Raw genomic sequence first — 20,983 nt, 5'->3', positions numbered from 1 at the left:
TGATACAAAGTAAAACAGACAGATGCATAAAGAGATCCAGAAACAGCCAGACAGCAAATTAGAAAAAAAAAAAAAATGCAGAAAGTCTAAGAGAGTGCCGTGGACCAACAGATGTACTCACCACTTACAGTTATTCAAACAAAGGAGAGAAAAATGAGTCAAACTTTCACGTAATAACAACTCTAGGACTTCCTTTGTGGCACAGTGGTTAAGAATCCGCCTGTCATTGCAGACGACACGGGTTCCAGCCCTGGTCCAGGAAGACCCCACATGCTGCAGAGCAACTAAGCCTGTGTGCCACAACTACTGAGCCTGTGCTCTAGAGCCTGCGAGCCACAACTACTTAGCCTGTGTGCCACAACTACTGAAGCCTGCGCACCTAGAGCCCATGCTCTGCAGCAAGAGAAGCCACCGCGATGAGAAGCCCGCGCACCACAACAAAGGGTAGCCCCCACTCGCCGCAACTAGAGGAAGCCTGCGTGCAGCAACGTAGACCCAACGTAGCCAAAAATAAATAAATAAAATAAATAAAGTTACTAAAAAAAACCCACAACTCTACCTTGGGTTCTTTTATGATAGTTACTATGGCTATTCTGCAACTATAAGCAAAATGGCATGTTGCTTCTTGGTACATAATACCAAAAAATTCATATGCTCACTCAATAACTATTAGTTGAGTGCCTACTATATGCTATGCTCTGTTAGAAGTGTTGCAGGTTTAGCAGTGAATAAGAAAGACAAAAATCTCTGCCCTGATCATGCTTTCAAGTGGAACTGAGTTAGCTGTCTACAGAATGGAGGTTTCTTTCCTCAGCTATGGAGTAACTTTTCAACCTAATTGCCAATTACTTAAATTGCCAATCATTTCCTTTAACCTGGTTTTCAGTTTCTGACAGTGTTAAAAAAGCTGCAACCTTGAATACATTTATCACTACAATCCTAGTTAGTATACAAAAAAGCTAGAACGTTCAATATTACATTCTATGTCCTGTTTCACTACTGTAGTACTCTCCAAACTTTTTTTTGTCCTTTTTTAAAATTTTTTTATTGGGGTATAGTTGATTTACAATGTTGTATTAGTTTCAGGTGTACAGCAAAGTGACTCAGTTATACATATATACATATATCCACTCTTTTTAGATTATTTTCGCATATAGGTCATTACAGAGTATTGAGTAGAGTTCCCCGTGCTATACAGTAGGTCCTTATTAGTTATCCATTTTATACATAGTAGTGTGTATATGTCAATCCCAATCTCCCAATTTGTCCTTCCCCTCCCCCACCCCCTGGTAACCATAAGTTTGTTTCCTACATCTGTAACTCTATTTCTGTTTTGTAGATAAGTTCATTTGCACCCTTTTTTAGGTTCCACATATAAGTGATATCATATGATATTTGTCGTTGTCTGTCTGACTTACTTCACTTAGTACGACAATCTCTAGGTCCATCCATTTTGCTGCAAATGGCAACATTTCATTCTTTTTTATGGCTGAGTAATATTCCATTGTGTATATGTATAATACCACATATCCTTTATCCATTCCTCTGTTGATGAACATTTAGGTTGCTTCTATGTCCTGGCTATTGTAGATACTGCTGCAGTGAACACTGGGGTGCACGTATCTTTTCAAATTATGGTTTTCTCTGGATATATGCCCAGGAGTGGGATTGCTGGATCATATGGTAGCTCTATTTTTAGTTTTTTAAGGAACCTCCATACTGTTCTCCATAGTGGCTGCACCAATTTACATTCCACCAACAGTGTAGGAGGGTTCCCGTTTCTCGACATCCTCTGCAGCATTTATTGTTTGTAGATTTTTTGATGATATGGCCATTCTGACTGGTGTGAGGTGATACCTCATTGTAGTTTTGATTTGCATTTCTCTAATAATTAGTGACATTGAGCATCTTTTCAGGTATTTGTTGTCCATCTGTATGTCTTCTTTGGAGAAATGTCCATTTACATCTTTCACCCATTTTTTGATTGGGTTGTTTGTTTTCTTGATATTGAGCTGCATGAGCTATTTGTATATTTTAGAGATTAATTCCTTGTCAGTTGCTTCGTTTGCAAATATCTTCTCCCATTCTGAGGCTTGTCTTTTCATTTTGTTTACAGTTTCCTTTGCTGTGCAAAAGCTTTTAAGTTCTCCAAACTTTTTGATTATACAAACATGGTTTGAGCAGGAGCCTTAATATTTATATATTTGTAAATTATGTAGATATATGCCAATCTGTTACACACATTGTAAAACAAACCCCAAAGCAGAAATTAAATTGATATAAAAATTTACTGATAGTAAGGTTTCCCCCACATCTCCAGGGCTCATCTGCACTCTGAGGGGTACACAAAGTTCCAGGTGAGAAACCACTGCACTTATGCTAATTTTTCACACTTTTAAACTTTATGACAGCAAACTTATAAACTAACACTTTATCCATTTTGACAAATATTGTGACAAAAGGGAAAATTAATCTAACTCAATAAGTCACAGAAAGTTGCAAAGTTGGCTTAATTCCCATAGTTTGCTGTTTTCTTCCTTTGCCTCAGTAGGTGATAAACATTTCAGCTCTGGGCACATTGAAAAATTAACATAAATTCTGACTGAAGGTTTTTGTGGCGCTTATATCAAAAGATTGAATAACTTCTTAATAAACACTTACACCACTTACTAAATGTTACTTTATCCTTCCATGGAATCAAAAGGCCTTATTGGGTCTTTCATTGCTAGACTTTGTGTGTGTGTGTGTGTGTGAATATGTGTGTGTGTGTGTGTGTGTGTGAATATGTGTATGTGTGTGTGTGTGCACACATCAGGGACTTTCTTATTAATAACAAAAATACTATCCAGCATTGGTGTAGCTATTTTTATTCTTTTCTAATCGTTGACATTTATATAATCTCAGCCCATTTTTTTAATGAGATAACAGAGCAGGTACTATTATCCCAATTTTACAGACAAAGAAACTAAGGCACAAATGGTGAAGTAATTTTCCTAAGATAATGTAGCAAGTTAACAATAGAGAGAGAAGATTCTAAAACAAATTCACCTAACACTAGCTCAGTGTGCTTTCCTGATACCAAACTGCTCTGATATCCTAACTACTGAAATTTGCATCTTCTACTACGGCACACAATTTCACAAATCTGTTCATCATAAAGTACCAGGACCGTTATTCCCCACAAGGTTTATTTTAAAAGCACTTACTATACTTCACTTATTTAAAGGAAAGGGGATATCCTTTTCTCACAAAATCACAAGTCATAGGATTTCTTCTATTTAAGGTTACAAAACTCACTGGTCACACACCATCCGAGGGCACAGTGATCTCTTGTTATTTACAAGGCAAAGCTGAAACATTAAAAAGGGGCTCCTTTTGAATTATGGTGCTGAGGAAGGAATAGTAAAAAATAACAACTGCAGCTATAATAATAATTAAGTTTTCTACACCAATATGTCAAATCCATTTGACTCTTCTGATATCTTGCATTGAGATAAAGAAATACAATTACTTCTTATTCACTGGTCCCCATATATAGTTTAATTGTTCTTCAAATCTGAGACCTATGATTGTGTCATTATCCAACATTATCATGCAGCATCTATGAGATCAGGGCCACAGCAATAATAGTAAGCGAAACCACATCTGAAAATTCACAAAAACATCAAGGGAAAAATCACTTCAGCTAGCTATTGTTAAGATGCTTATATCACTATCCTACTGTTGCTGTGATAAATTACCACAAACTTAGTGACTTAAAACGACACAAATCTGTTACCTTACAGTTCTGGAGGTCAGAAGTCCAAAATGGGTTTCACCGGGCTAAAATGAAAGCGTCAGCAGGACTGTGTTCCTTCCAGAGGCTCTAGGAAGAATCTGTTTCCCTGACTTTTCCAGCTTCTAGAGGCTGTGACATCCCTTGGCTCGTGGCCCCTTTCATCAAAGACAGCCATCACATCACCCCAACCTTGGCTTCCGTTGTCACATCTCCTACTCTGACTCTTCTGACTCCCTCTTCCATCTTTTAGGGACCCTCATGATTACAGCAGGCCCAGCTGTATAATCCAGGATAATCTCTCACCTCAAGGTCCTTAACTTCATCACATCGGCAGAGTCCCTCTGCCATGCAGGGGAACATTCCCAGGCTCCAGGGATTAGCATGTGGACATCTTCGGGGCAGTTATTCTGCCTACCACAATGCTCACACCTAATGGCGACCAACAGAAAATTTTCTGAGGTCCACACAGCTTGGTGTCATGGAAAATTTAGGGAGTTTGGAGGCATGTGGACCTAGGCTGGGATTTGGACTCTGACATGGAGCAGTTGTTCAAACTTTAATTATTCAACACTGAGCAAGCTCAATTTCCTTGTCTGTAAAGTTGCTGTAAATGTCTACTTTTGACAGTTATTGGGGGATTAAATGAAGACAAGGAATGTGAATACAAAAAGTACTGAGGCTAGTAAACAAATAGAGATGTTAAATGAATGACATAAATAGATAAATGTTTAGATTTTGCAGTTTGAATAAAAATCATTACTTCCTTAGTAAGGAATATATTCATTTCCTGGCCAATCCTTGTACTATTAATATTCTTTTCCCTTAAGTAGTTTCAAATAAGTTTATTTTAACATTTAAATAACTAGAGGATTCATTTGCAATGATCCTGATGCTTAATTTTTATTCAAGATAAAAGATTGATCTGAAAAACAAAACTTCAGTGAGTTGGGGTTTTAGAAGAATTTATATAGAGTTTTTAAAGTTTACGGCAAAGGAATTCACAACATTTTTATAATTTAAGAGTCTTCAGTGACTTTTTTTTTTTTTTTTTTTTTTTTTTTGCGGTACGCGGGCCTCTCACTGTTGTGGCCTCTCCCGTTGCAGAGCACAGGCTCCGGACGCACAGGCTCAGCGGCCATGGCTCACAGGCCCAGCCGCTCCGCGGCACGTGGGATCTTCCCGGACCGGGGCACGAACCCGTGTCCCCTGCATCAGCAGGCGGACTCTCAACCACTGCGCCACCAGGGAAGCCCTTCACTGCCTTTTTAAAGTGACATTTTTCATTCATTATATAAAAAAGCACACACTTCTTTTTATTATAGCTTTGAGATTAGCTCCCACCACACATATATTTTGTGATGAGTAATTAAAATTGTCATCTCTATTTGAAAGCTTGTCTCCTTCCAACTATTAGGACATAATTCACTGCTTTTTCTAGGTGATTTATCACAAAGCTTCTTGAAACTGCCTTTTGGCTACAATATGAAAATATGGTTCATATTATTGTCAGCAATCATCTCTTGCAGCATTCAAAGAACATGTCTACCATTCCAAAAACCAGAAATTTTATTATAAACCTCAAATGCTAACCTAATGGAATTTAATGTGGACTTGGCTAAACAGGAGATGAACAACCCAGCAATGAAATCATGGCAAATATGATAAACACACTGTGCTCCAACACTGCCCCACCCCCTGATATAATAATGCTCCATGGGGAATCTCTCGCTTACCAACTAGAAGTAGAATCTTGTTATAAGGGACTGTAGCATACACCAGATATAAGAATTAAGGTCCAGAAACACTTCCACACATTCACAAATATTTGCTTTGCCTTGTTGGAAAACCTCCAGGAAAGAACAGTAACCTTGTTACTCCACACTTCTAAACTGCTGCCCAAAAGACTCGGTGAAACTAGTGACTGTCTTGCTGCTTAGAAGAAGAAAAAGAAAAAAAAAGATAAGAGATATAGAGGAATGTATCTTTTATTCTTCTAGGTTAGTTTTATTAGATCTAAAAAAAATTGCTATTTCCTTCCCTAGGTGGCAAGGTTTAAAGTCATCTGGATTTTTTCAATATTAGAGCCAAATATAATAGACAAGATATTAACAGATGTTTTTTCTTTAATAAAGCACTTTTGTAGTACTTTCTTCACTTATGCACACACAAAATGGAGAAAAGATAAGGAGTAAATTCCTCTGTATCTAAGAGAACATGATGATGTATCAATAGAAATAATTTAGGGGAACAAAGCATTTTATAGGACTCAATTTATAAAATATTTTGTGATGATGTGAATGATGTTCATAAATGTTTCAAAAACTATTTGCTATACTAATTATGTGCAAAGCCTAGGGTTGAGTACAGCAAGGGTGAGGGGGATGAGGGAGGGACAGACATATGTACAAGTCCTGACTCTCTTTTACCATCCTCCTTTGCCCCATCAGCTGTACCAGAACCTACCACAGTTGCTTCTGCAATCACTGTCCTTATCTCGCTACGTGTTCTGTGGCTGCTACCATTGCTTCTACTATTTTTCATTTACTGATAATCTTCAATGAGCCAGGTGCATGACCTAAGGTGTTCTATATTTTCCTATATGCTCACTTCAAAAAAAAAAAAACAGTCCCCAATCCTTTTTCACCCCAAAGTCAAGGCAGAGAAAAAGCAGTAGCTTGCTGGGGTCATCTCAGTTTGTTTATTTTGCCTTTTTCTGTATGAGGCTGAACAGAAGTCCTCACAGGTTGGAGACACAGTAGCCTGTGAGGCCCTCTGACTGACAATGCCCCTCAGTCCCCAGAATTGGTAACAATGCTCTTTCATGAGGAATGCAAATTACCCCCAAAAGCTAATCTCTGCATACATTTTTAAGACATTAGGATTAAAGTCAAGAAGCCCCTTACACACTTTTAAAACTGCTCTTAAATATGAAATCATATGATACTTTGGGTAGGTGTGAGCATGAAATATACACAGCCTTCTTTTCTACTATCCAGCAAGATCTCATCCCACTTCTATCAAACAGGGAATTCAAAGTGGAAAACAAAGTTCAAAACAGTAAACACACTCCAACAACAAAACACATACACAAATTCCCCTTTCATAAAAATAAAGCAAAGGAACACCTCACTTGCATTCTTTTTAATCCCATGAACAACTTTCCAAACATTTAAAATTATGTTTACAATAATCCTGGATTTTAAATTAAAGCAGAAACAACTACATGGCTGGTAAATCCTAAAGAAGTAACAGTGAAGAAAACCTGGGGTGCCTGGAGAACTTAGAGCATTTCAAAAGATTAAAGATTTGTATCTCAAAAGTATTACCTTGGGAAAAAGAATTTCAAAATAAAAGAAACATTAAAATCAAAGAAACAGACAAAATTGGCAAAAATTATCTTTCTTGAGTAGCCTTAAAACAAGGCTGCTTCCTAACAGAATTTTGGTTTAAAATCCAAAACTCTGCTGTCTTCTGCTTGGAAAATAAAAACCACTGCTAAAACCAGTAAACCACCAATTTAGCATCTGGTATGTTTCAGACCTTTGGTTTGCACCTGACATTTATTATCTCATTTAATTTCCACATCAGCCCCATGAAGTAAGGGACAATTTACCTACTTTTACATTTGGAGGAAAAAATGAAAGTTAGAGATAAAGCCACTTGCCCAAAGACATACACAGCCAGAAAATATTGGAAGAAAGCTGTTATAAACCAGATTGGCCTCAGTCTAAAACTATACTGCCTCTATAATTAATTCTTATAAAAATGTGAGTTCCTTATTGGAGTACAAAATATATTGTCTTTCTTGCTCTTAAGCTGTACAACTTATCTTTTTTAAATTAAGTTTTTTATGTGAAACCTTAAAAAGTGTAATTACTATAGGCAACCAGGGATACCTCAGAGTCTTGTCAAGGAATTGAGAGCACACCAGCCTCAAGGAGTTCAGGCAGCTAATTCCCTGAGCCCCGGTGTACTTTCCGGGGAACTGACGGAAATGGAGCTCGTGGCAGGACCCTCCTCCGATTTGCCAGTGGAGGGAAGGGGACAGGGTGCCATGTGCCACATGGTATAAGCAACATGATAAAACAGGGGCTTCGGAAGTGCCAGCCTCGGCTCTGCATTGCTGCTCCACAACTTAATAACCGGGGGACTCTGGGACACTTCCCCAACCTTTTCAGTCTTAATTTTCTTCTAGGTAAGTGGGAATAGCTATCACATCTCGTTGATGTCACAATCAAACGAGACTAACTCATTGGTACAATGGTTGCCACAAAACAAGACAAGCTATCATGATGTCTTCTGCTTGCCCTCCACCTCCAGGACTACCTTAACGCGTCTCCAGCCTGGAAAGCACTCCTGGGACTTCACTGTGTCAGTAAGGTCCTCCTATTCCAAGAAGTCTCCCAGATAACTACAGACCAATGTTTTCTCCCTCCTTCAAAATTATTTATTTATTCTGCAAAAACATTCACTGTGTTATGCTCAAAGCACTTTGCTAGATAATATAGGAAGCTGAAAAAAATTCAATTTCTTCCCCCAGATAGCTAGCACCCAAATATATAAAGCTATGCAGTCAGCTCCTGCAGTGAGCATGGTGCTTTAGCCAGGAATAAAAACACATACCTAAACAGCTATTTTAAGAATCAAATGAGAGTGGTTTGGTAAATATTATTACTATTACTATTATTATTGTCCCCACTGTATTGTTTGCTGTTGAAGTATGCATGCTTGGCCCCTATCAGGCTAGAGCAGGCTCCCAGCTGGTGCTTTCAGACCGGCTCTTGGTGTGGTACAACGCTGTGTACATAAAAATACCATTTGCTGGATGTTTCAGTTCCACAGAGACTGAAGATCTTTGTATGATTTCATTACCAAGATAATACCTTACTTCTAGCCAATAGGACCACTGATGGCAAATCTGTACAAAAACCACCACCACTATAAAAACACAACTCTACATATCTTCACTACCAGACTCCAGAATGCACTTCATCTGTAATCTACCTGCAGCAAAGTGCATATATTCATTCCTCAAGTGTTCAGTGAGCACAAACCATGTGTGAGGCAGTGTGCTAGGCGGAAGTCCTATGACAACAACCAAAACCCTTCCCCTCGGGAAAGCCTCCACCTGGTGGGGGAGACCATATGTGCACAACTACTAGAAAACATGTGATAAAGCCTACACTTTGTTGTGAACATAACCTAATGATGCAAAACTAGTCTTTCCACAATCTTCCTAATCATAGTAAAGACAACCTCACCCCTCCAGTGCCTTAGGCAAATGCCTTGGAATCAGCCTTAGCCACTTCTCTTTCTCTCATACTCTAAGACCAGTTCCCCATCAAATTCCTTGGGCTCTTTCTTCCTTCAAAATGCATCCAAGGGGCTTCCCTGGTGGCGCAGTGGTTGAGAGTTGGCCTGCCGATGCAGGGGACACGGGTTCGTGCCCCAGTCCGGGAAGATCCCACATGCCGCGGAGCGGCTGGGCCCGTGAGCCATGGCCACTAAGCCTGTGAGTCCGGAGCCTGTGCTCCGCAACAGGAGAGGCCACAGCAGTGAGAGGCCCGCGTACCGCAAAAAAAAAAAAAAAATGCATCCAAGAGTCTATAAGCACCTCCAGCCCCACTACCCCAGTGTAAGCCATCGCCTTGTTCCTGTCTTATTCTAAGAGCCTCCTTTTAGAATCCTGGCATCCACTCTCATCTCCTGACAGAAACTGGAGAGTTACCTTTTCAAAACACAGGTCAGGTGATGTTACGTCTCTGTCAAAATTGTCTCAGCACTGTCCACCTCACTGAAGTAAAAACCAAAACCCTAACAACAGCTTGCAAGGTGGTCACACGTGACCTGGCCTCATGTGCATAGCCTGCTCCTTCACTTATAAGTGGGCCTTCGCAGACCACCCTATTAAAAAGAGGCAATTCTCACCACCACTAGGACCAACACTGCCTACCTTACCCTCCTGTTGTCCTCCACAGCCTTTATCCACACTAGACAAACTCCATACTTATCTGTTTACAGTCATTCTTGGCCAACTAGAATGGAAGTGTCCTAAGAGCAAGAATTTTGTCTGTTTTATATATTATTGCATCTTCACAATCTAGAACAATGTCTGGCACTTAGTGGGTAGCTAATACATAACTGTTGAATGAATGAAGGATTAAAGAAATGAATTAATGAATGAGAGAGCAAATAAATAAGTTAAATTTGTATAGAGTGGTAGGGTATCGGAGAAGGGACTAGAATGTTAGGAGGCAGGAAATTACAAAAGAGGACTGCCAGACTGCCACATGAGACACAGTAACAGAGGAAGCCTGTATAGAACCTGTATAGAAACCTGACTCCCTAAAAGGGAGAGATTCAGATTACATGCTCCTGTCTTATTCTGCCTTGAATTATAATTATGTGTGTATGATTTACCTTTTCTAAGAATTGTAAATTCTTTGAGGACAGAGACAGTGTCTGTGACAGTTAATTTTAAGTGTCAACCTGACTGGGTCACAGGGTTCCCAGGTATCTGGTAAAGCATTATTAATGGGCGTGTGGTGAAGATGTTTTGGGAGAGATTAATATTTTTTTAAATTAATTTTTATGGAGTATGGTTGCTTTACAATGTTGTGTTAGCCTCCACTGCCCAACAAAATGAATCAGCCATACATATACAGATATCCCCTCCCTTTCAGACTTCCCTCCCATTTAGGTCACCACAGTGCATTAGGTAGAGTTCCCATGCTATACACTGTGTTCTCATCAGTTGTCTATTTTATACATAGTATCAATAATGTATATGTGTCAATCCCAGTCTCCCAATTCCTCCCACCCCAGCCCTTTCCCCCTTGATATCCATACTTTTGTTCTCTACGTCTGTGTCTCTATTTCTGCTTCGCAAATAAGGTCATCTATACCATTTTTCTAGATTCCACATATGTGCATTATTATACGATATTTGCTTTTCTATTTCTGACTTACTTTGCTCTGTATGACACTCTCTAGGTCCATCCATGTCTCTACAAATGACCCAATTTCATTCCTTTTTATGGCTGAGAATATTCCATTGTATATACGTACCACATCTTTTATTTTAAAGCAAATATGTGTTTATTTATGAATCAGTTGTATACATAGGTTTATACATACAATTAAACAGATATGACACGTTGGAATATTTTCTTTCTTTTTTATAGATCTTTATTGGAGTGTAATTGCTTCACAATACTGTGTTAGTTTCTGTTGTACAACAAAGTGTATCAGCCATATGCATACATATATCCCCATATCCCCTCCCTCTTGAGCATCAATCCCACCCTCCCTATCCCACGTCTCTAAGTCATCGCAAAGCACAGAGCTGATCTCCCTGTGCTATGCTGCTGCTTCCCAGCTAACTATTTTACATTTGGTAGTGTATATATGTTGCTGCTACTCTCACTTCGCCCCAGCTTCCCCCTCCCCACCCCGTGTCCTCAAGTCCATTCTCTATGTCTACGTCTTTATTCCTGCCCTGCCACTAGGTTCATCAGTAACATTTTTTTTTTTTTAGATTCCACATATATGTGTTAGCATACGGTATTTGTTTTTTTTCTCTATATGTGTTAGCATACGGTATTTGTTTTTCTCTTTCTGACTTACTTCACTCTGTATGACAGACTCTAGGTCCATCCACCTAACTACAAATAACTCAATTTGTTTCTTTTTATGGCTGAGTAATATTCCATTGTATATATGTGCCACATCTTCTTTATCCATGCATCTGTCAATGGACATTTAGGTTGCTTCCATGTCCTGGCTATTGTAAATAGAGCTGCAGTGAACATTGTGCTACGTCTCTCTTTTTTTTTTTTTTTTTTTTTTGCGGTACGCGGGCCTCTCACTGTTGTGGCCTCTCCCGTTGTGGAGGACAGGGTCCGGATGCGCAGGCTCAGCGGCCATGGCTCACGGGCCCAGCCACTCCGTGGCATATGGGATCCTCCCAGACCAGGACACAAACCCATGTCCCCTGCATCGGCAGATGGACTCTCAACCGCTGTGCCACCAGGGAAGCCCTACATGTCTCTTTTTGAATTATGGTTTTCTCAGGGTATATGCCCAGTAGTGGGATTGCTGGGTCATATGGTAGTTCTATTTTTAGTTTTTTAAGGAACCTCTGTACTGTTCTCCATAGTGGCTGTATCAATTTACATTCCCACCAACAGTGCAAGAGGGTTCCCTTTTCACCACACCCTTTCCAGCATTTACTGTTTCTAGATTTTTTGATAATGGCCATTCTGAGCAGTGTGAGGTGATACCTCATTGTAGTTTTGATTTGAATCTTTTCATGTTCCTCTTGGCCACCTGTATGTCTTTGGTGAAATGTCTATTTAGGTCTTCTGCCCATTTTTTAATTGGATTGTTTGTTTTTTTGATATTGAGCTCCATGAGCTGTTTGTATATTTTGGAGATTAATCCTTTGCCCATTGTTTCATTTGCAAATATTTTCTCCCATTCTGAAGGTTGTCTTTTCATCTTGTCTATGGTTTCCTTTGCTGTGCAAAAGCCTTTAAGTTTAACTAGGTCCCATTTGTTTATTTTTGTTTTTATTTTCATTACTCTAGGAGGTGGGTCAAAAAGATCTTGCTGTGGTTTATGTCAAAGGGTATTTTTCCTAGGTACCACATCTTCTTTATCCATTCCTCCGCTGAAGGACATTTACATTCCTTCCATGTACTGTCTATTGTAAATAGTGCTGCTGTGAACATTGGGGTGCATGTGTTTTTCTGAATTATGGTTTACTCTGGGTATATGCCCAGGAGTGGGATTGTTGGGTCATATGGTAGTTCTATTTTTAGTATTTTAAGGAACCTCCATACTGTTTTCCATAGTGGCTGTGTCAATTTACATTCCCACCAACAGTATATGAGGGTTTCATTTCAGGAGAGATTAACATTTGAATTGGAAGACTGAATAAAGCAGATGGCCCTCCCCAGTGAGGGTGGGCCTCATCCAATCAGTTGAAGGCCTGAATAGAATAAAAGGCTGAGTTAGAAAGAATTCTTTCTTGCTGCCTGCCTTTGAGCTGGGGCATCAGTCTTCTGCCTTCCAAGTCGAACTCAGACTGGAATTTGCACCACTCTCCTGCAGCAGAGTCAGTACAATGTCCTGCGTACACAGGTGCTCAGGACACTGTGCAGAGGAATGGCAACGCCCATTAATGCAAGAACAAGTCAGATCATGTCCAGAGTGCTGCTCGCCATCTTAACGTATCCATTCCTGCTATTCTTAGAATCATGACTTATTATATAGTAATGCTATTTCCCTAAGGGGTAGGTTTCATTTTCACAACCTAATTGCTCACTCAATGCAAAAAAAAAAAAAAAAAAAAAAGAATCGTAAGTCATCTTTCCAGAAAACAATAAAACAATTATGAGAAAGCAGTGAGGTACCTGTAATATTTTTTCTTTCATTAAAAAATTAATACATTTTATTTTTTAGACCAGTTTCAGCTTCACAGCGAAACTCAGGAGAAAGTACAGAGAATTCCATGTAACCCCTTCCCATCAACATACCTCACTAGTGTGGCAAAACTGATGAATGAACACTGATACACCATTATCAACCAAAGTCTGCAGTTTACATTAAGCTTCACTCTTAAAGTACTCTTACATTAAGGTACACTCTATGAATTTGACAAAAGTATAATGACAGGTATCTACCATAATAGTATCACACAGATCAGTTTCACTGTCCCCCAAATCACCTATGCTTCATCTATATAACCTTCCCTCCCTGCAGGCCCTGGTATGACTGACCTTTTTACTATCTCCATAGTTTTGCCTTTTCCAGAATGCCATATAGTTGGAGTCATATAGTTAAGTACCTTTCAGACTGGCTTCTTTCACTTAGTAATATGCATTTGAGGTTCCTCCATGTCTTTTCATGGCTTGATAGTTCTTTTTTTTTATCACTGAATAACATTCCATTGTATGGAGGTACCATAGTTCATGTAATCAGAAATGAAAGAGGAGATATTATAAATGATATCACAAAATACGAAGGATCATAGGATCATAAGAGACTATTATAAACAATTACACACCAACAAATTGTATAAGCTAGAAGAAATGGATAAATTACTGTAAATACAGCCTACCAAGACTGAATTATGAAGAAATAGAATTTGAGCTGACCAATAATGAACAAGGAGATTGAATCAGTAATCAAAAAACTTCCAACCAAGAAAAGCCCAGGACCAAATGGTTTCTACCAAACATGTAAGAAAGAATTAATGCCATTTCTTCTCAAACTCTTCCAAAAACCTGAAGAGGAGGAAATACTCCCAAACTCATTTTATGAAGCAATTATTATCCTGACGTCAAAGCCAAATAAGGACACTACAAGAAAAGAAAAATACAGGCCAATATCCCTGATCAATATAGACGCAGACTCCTCACAAAATATTAGCAAATCAAATTCAACAGAACAGTAAAAGGATGATACACCATGATCAAGTGGGATTTATCCCTGAGATGCAAGGATAGTTCACCATACGCAAATTAAACGTGATATATACCACATTAACAGAATGAAAGACAAAAAATATATAATCATCTCAATTGATGCAGATAAAGCATTTAACAAAATTCAACATCCTTTCATGACAAAAACTGTCAACATCCTAGAAGAAAACATAGGCAGTAAGCTCCTGGACATCAATCTTGGTGATAATTTTTTTAATTTGACACCAAAAGGAAAGGCAGCAAAATCAAAAATAAATAAGTGGGTCTACATCAAACTCAAAAGCTTCTGCATAGCAAAAGAAACCATCAACAAAATGAAAAAGCAAGATATAGAATGAGAGAAAATATCTGCAATCATATATCTGATAAGGGGTTAATATGCAAACTAAAAAAAGAACTCATACAAGTCAACAGCAAAAAAAAAAAAAAATCTGAATTTAAAAATGGGTAGAAGATCTGAATAGACATTTTCCCAAAGAAGACATATAGATGGCCAACAGGTACATGAAAAGGTGTCCAACATCACTAATCAACAGAGAAATGCAAATCAAAACCACAATAAGTCACCTCACACCTGCTAAGATTGCTATTATCAAAAAGACAAGAAATAACAAGTGTTGGTGGGGATGAAGAGAAAAGGGAAACCTTGTACACTGTTGGTGGGAATGTAAATTGGTACAGCCACTATGCAAAACAGTACGGTACATTCCTCAAAAAATTAAAAATAGAATATGATCTAGCAATCCTGCTTTTGGGTGTATATTTGAAGGAAATGAAATCAGGATCTTGAAGAAATATCTGAACTCTCATGTTCATTGCAGCATTATTTACAATAGGCGAGGCATGGAAACAACCCAAATGTCTTTCTATAGATAAATGAATAAAGATGATGTGATATATATACACCAGGGAATATTATTCACCCATGAGAAAGAAGGAAGTCCTGCCATTTGTGACATGGATAAACCTTGATGGCATAATGCTAAGTGAAATAAATCAGACAGAGAAAGACAAATACTATATGATCTCACTTACATTGGGTTGGCCAAAAAGTTCGTTCGGGTTTTCATAACATCTTACTGCGAAACCTGAACGAACTTTTTGGCCAACCCATAAGAGGAATCTTAAAAATTCAAAATCATAGAAACCAATCACAGAATGTTGGTTGCCAGGGGCTGAGGACTGAGGGGAATGAGATATTGACCAAATGGTATAAACTTCCAGTTATAAGATGAATAAGTTCTGGGGATCTAATGTACAACATGGTGACTACAGTTAACCCACACTTTATTGTAGACTTAAAAGCTGCTGAGAGAGTAGATCTTAATAAGTTATCACACGCACACAATAAGGTAACTATGTGAAGTGATGGATGTGTTAACTAGCCTTATTGTGGCAACCATTTCACAATGTATAGGTGTATCAAATCATCACAGTTATATACTTTAAATTTATACAATGTTGTATGACAACATCTCAATAAAGCTGGATAAAAAATAAAAATGGAATGGTGTATATATCTACACTGTTATTATCTGTATCATTGCTCTTCAAAGTAGGCTGTCTTCAAATTGCTTATTATCCATCAGACACAGGTATAAAGTCCCTGCCAGAACACAAAGTCACTACTTGCTTCTTGAGAAAGGCTTCCTGTGAAAAACTGGCAGCTGAACTAACACAGTATTTCATGATGTAGCTGATTAACATTCAGCAGATTATTAGCATGGATAGTTAACAAGCATTTCACAGACTGGCATTGGTCCATGGACCTCGAGTAGCACTGATCAATATTTTTATACATCACCCCTTAGATTTTGGCTTCCTTTCCCACACTACTGAGACCAACTTCTTCAACAACAGTGAATATTTTTTCATTCTCCTTGATCTTCTGCAGAAAATGCTGATCTCTTGAAACCCTTTAATTTCGGCACTTTGATTAAAATGTACATGGTAGTTATCTTTATATATCTTTGACTTTTCCTTTTTTGTCCCCTTGGCCATCTTTTCATTCTCTTTCTGCCACCTGACTAAAGGCATCCTTTAGGTCCTAACCACAGACCTTTTTTCTGCTCTCTCTTTTCCCTCTTGATGTGCAATCTCATATGTTACCAAGATCTGTCTCAACCTTCACCTCTTGTGCAGAAGCTGAGTGTTGATGTTTTCTGTACCCCTTGCAACATCAAGCACAAACTTTTCTGCATATAGTAGATGCTCAGTAAATATCTATGGAATTGAAAAAGTGGTGAATTATGTGCATCATTTGGCTCTATTAGTTATTGTATTAAAATATTAAATAAAATTAAATATTAAATACTAAGCACAACCTAAGAAAATTAAAATGGAAATGTTTAAAAATATGAAAAATAAAAAATGTTAAAGGTTAGTTATTTTATAGTTGCATACAGTGAATTAAATTTATTATCAGAAAAAGAATATGACAGGGATAAAATGGTCCTAATATTGGATTTTTACCTTTTCCTATTGCCAGGAGTTCTGCATTCCAAAATTCAATCAAATGTAGTGAAAATAGATAACTACTACCTGAAAATAAATTATTTCCTTGATGGTTTTGCTATCAAAACTCAAACAAAAAAGAAAATGTACATTTTGAAAGCATCATATATCTGAATCACTTTCCGGTATTCTTCGTAATCTGCCCAGTAGAATCTGCCCGTTAGTCTTTTTAAACTTCCTTAAGAGCTCTGTCCCCACCCCGCAGGTTCTTGACAATAGCTTCAATACTGGTAAAACCTCAGCCTTTAGCCATAGTTTTCAATTCCTAACAGACACTGCTCTACTTTTTAATTACTTCTATAAACAGATATGATAACATTGAATGTTAAAACAAGTATTCATTTGATGGAAAACAATAATCAGTTTACCATATAATGCATAAGTCAAATGCACTATGAAAATGATACTCTGGTGCCTCTGTGATTGATACACAAAATGCAGAAGCTGGGGAAAGGAAAGAACACAGCAGTGTGCAAATTTGCAAGAATTAACAAGGCTGCTGTTTCAGCATAAACACCCAATAACCACAGAACTCAGTAGTACTCATTTGGCCTCAAGCAAAGTAATTAATCACAGGACAGGTCAGTGTAAAACTGACTATGGAAAATATTGAACATCATGGGATTTAATTTTAGTGGTATTCAGGCACCAATTTAAATAACTGTAGAGTAATGCTTTGCTTTTTAAGACAGTAGTAGATATTTATTATGCTTACAGTAACCATCAAAAAGATAAACTAAAAATAACTACTATATGTACTGAAGGATTTGAGGGTTATTTTACTATTATTTTTATTCTTTTTTTTTTTCTGAAAAGGAGGTTAGTTTTGAATCACTCCCAGCTAACGTTTAATTTTTGAGGACTGTACTAATCAGCTTGTGACAACAGTCCTATGGATCAAAAGAGTGAATCGTCATTACAGCATCAAGCCCAGCAACTGCTCAGAAGGTTCCCAGAAGAAAGCGGTGGCAGGGGTGACTGAACAAAAGACAAAAACGGACTCTTCAAAGTCCTTTAATATTTACATAGATAGCATTTGACAGTATTTCATGTACATTTATTTTTATTCTTAATTTTATTTGTTTAAGCAAAAATATAGTTTATTGGAAGCATACTGGGAGCTCACAAAATCAATGAAGGCTCAGGAACAGGCAGGGAAAAAGGCAGGAGGCTGCAGTCTTGGCGGCTGGAAGCAAAATAACTGTCAGTGGTATGTTGCTGTATATCCTCAATGTGATGAACACAGTATGTCTTAATATGATTTCTGAACATCAGAAATGTTCACCAAGAGTCTCTAAAACCACCAAATAAGAGACAGCCTGAACCCAACAATGATCTCACTTATATGTTCACTGTCAGCAGTGCTACTACCTTCAAGTCTTTATAAGAAAACTGCTTAAGAAATAAGATGAACTAATGGGTAAAAGACAGTACATGTAATGGGTGTTCTGAGGAGGAGATTGGGGAGGCCCCACCCATGTGACACAGCAGGGAATTGTTCCAGCCAGATGCAGCAGGGGAGAATGAATACTGAGGGTCTGTGGGCCGCCAGGCACTGCACTTAGCGCAGGGGATGCAAAGGACCAGAAAAGAAAAAAAGGTACTGGCTCCGCCCCTCAAGGGGAACTTAAAGTCCTCACACTCAGCCTTCCGCACTTGCTCCCTCGATGGTACAGATTCCTTCAAAAAGCCTTGCGGCTGCCCTTTTCCCAACTCCATCCACACCTCAGGTCTGCAGTGACTGTGAGCACCCGCTTGCTCCCACCAGCCAGGAGCTCACTCATTCTTTTTTTTTTTTTTTTTTAAAGGAGATGTTGGGGGTAGGAGTATGTATGTATGTATGTATGTATGTATGTATGTATGTATGTATGTATGTATTTATTTATTTATTTAATTTATGGCTGTGTTGGGTCTTCGTTTCTGTGCGAGGGCTTTCTCTAGTTGCGGCGAGCGGAGCCACTCTTCATCACCGTGCGCGGGCCTCTCACTATGGCGGCCTCTCTTGTTGCGGAGCACAGGCTCCAGACGCGCAGGCTCAGTTATTGTGGCTCATGGGCCTAGTTGCTCCGCGGCATGTGGGATCTTCCCGGACCAGGGCTCAAACCCGTGTCCCCTGCATCGGCAGGCAGATTCTCAACCACTGCGCCACCAGGGAAGCCCCTCACTCATTCTTAAGTCCTTCCTCTCCCTCACCATCCACGCAGCGTCCTGTGTATTCTACCTACTACTACCCAGTCTCCCTCCCCCTCACCACTCCTCACACACATCCTGTCTCTCCAGCCTCAGGTCAGGCCTCCATCAGCTCTTACTTGACTGCTTCCATGCCCCTAATGTGAATTATTTAACATCAAGTCTCCATTTTTTAAATGGAGATGATGATGGTGATACTTAATAATAATACCATCCATCTTACAGATTTCTTTAGAAAATGAAATGAATTGATACACATAGAGTGCTTAGAGTAAGTGTCTGCAGCACAGTAAACATTCAATTAGTGGTAGTTATTATTGACTGCGAGTGCCAGAGAGAGGAAGAGAGATAAAAACAAGGTTCAAGACCTCTGACACCACCCAAACTGTTAATATAATTACACTACACTATAGTTACTTGTTCACTTGTCTGTATCTCCTATCAGACTATAAATTCATTCTGCATCTAGAAAATAGTAGGTAAGTAACAAATGTTTACTGAATTTTAAAAAAACACTTATTTGTAATTATATATTATATACTCATTTAATAGCCTTTAATGACATTTTAATCAAATAGTGACTGGAGAGTATGATTATAAAAATAGAGGGAACACAGACTGTTTTTTATTATCATGGGCTTTATCCTCTTTTCTCAAAACTAAAAATTACATAGGCAGAGTACACTCAGGCTCTAGTGGAAAGTGATGGTCAAATATTTAACTCTCCAAAATGTCATATTTGAATCACTTTGCCATCACATATGCAAAGCTACGTGAGACAGTCAAGACATCTGCTTCCTTGGTCAGAAAGTACAGGCATTCATGGAGATTGAAGCTGGAGATAGCAAATGGTAAACAACAGCCTCCAGAAGCTACAGGGTGGCCCACTGCCCAGGGCTGCCACAGGGAAGAGGGTAAGAGGCTGACTCATCCCATTTCTCACATACACTCCAGATCATAAGGCCTCTAATTCCTCCTGCTACCTCTGGTTTAATACTTCCTCATTCAATTCTGTTCAACAGTACTTTGATGGACTTCACTAGTTCTCAGCTAGTCAGTCACTTTCAGAGAAGTCACTGGTGAAGGGGACTATGACACATCTTCAATTCCTTTTTTTTTTTTATACAGAAGTTTCTTATTAGTCATCAATTTTATACACATCAGTGTATAATCTTCATTTCATCAGTGTCAATCTTCAATTCCTTTTTAAAAAAGTTTCCAGCTTTATTGAGATATAATTGACACAACACACTGTGTAAGTTTAAGGTATACAAGGTGATGACTTGATACACATATATATTGTGAAATGATTACCACAGTAAGGTTAGTTACACATCCGTCACTTTACACAGTTATCTTTTCTTGTATGTACTAAGAACTCCTAAGAGCTACTCTTTTAGAAACTTTCAAGTCTACAATACAGTATTATTTACTACAGTCACCCTGCTGCACATTAGATTCCCTAGAACTTTCTCATCTTATAACTGGAAATTTATGCCCTTTGCCAACATCTCCCCATTTCAACTACTCTCCAGCCCCTGGCAACCACCATTCTATTCTCTGTTTCTGTAAGTAAGATCATACAATATTTGTCTTTCTCTGTCTGACTTATTTCACTTAGCATAATGTTCTCATGGTTCATCCATGTTGTTGCAGATGGCAGGATTTCCTTCTTTCTCATTGGTAAATCATATTCCATTACACACACAGACACCCCCCACATATTCTTTATCCATTCATCCATGGACAGACACTTGGGTTGTTCCCATATCTCAGCTATTATGAATACTGCTGCAAGAGCATGGGAGTGCAGATGTCTCTTTAAGATCCTGATTCCATTTCCTTTTTTATATGCCCAGATATGGGATTGCCGGATCATATGGTAGTTCTATTTTTAATTTTTTGAGGAACCATATGTTTTCCATAGTGGCTGCACCAATTCACATTCCCACCAACAGTGTATAAGGGTTCCCTTTTCTCTGCATCCTCACCAACATTTTTTATCTCTTGT

The 20,983-nt window shown here is 38.5% G+C and overlaps 1 protein-coding gene across 2 annotated transcripts in view; it reads right to left on the bottom strand.

Annotated features, from left to right (window-relative positions):
* KLHL32 (kelch like family member 32) overlaps positions 1-20,983 on the bottom strand; it is a gene marked incomplete at both ends in the record, with an annotated part of 177,836 nt that overhangs the window by 142,738 nt on the left and 14,115 nt on the right. The gene's annotated exons all lie outside the window — the stretch shown is intronic.

Source organism: Hyperoodon ampullatus (genome assembly GCF_949752795.1).
Source record: "Hyperoodon ampullatus genome assembly, chromosome: 12".
Taxonomy (NCBI): Eukaryota; Metazoa; Chordata; class Mammalia; order Artiodactyla; family Ziphiidae; genus Hyperoodon; species Hyperoodon ampullatus.
Note: the sequence above shows the minus strand (reverse complement) of the source record. Positions and strands in the feature narration are given on the sequence as shown.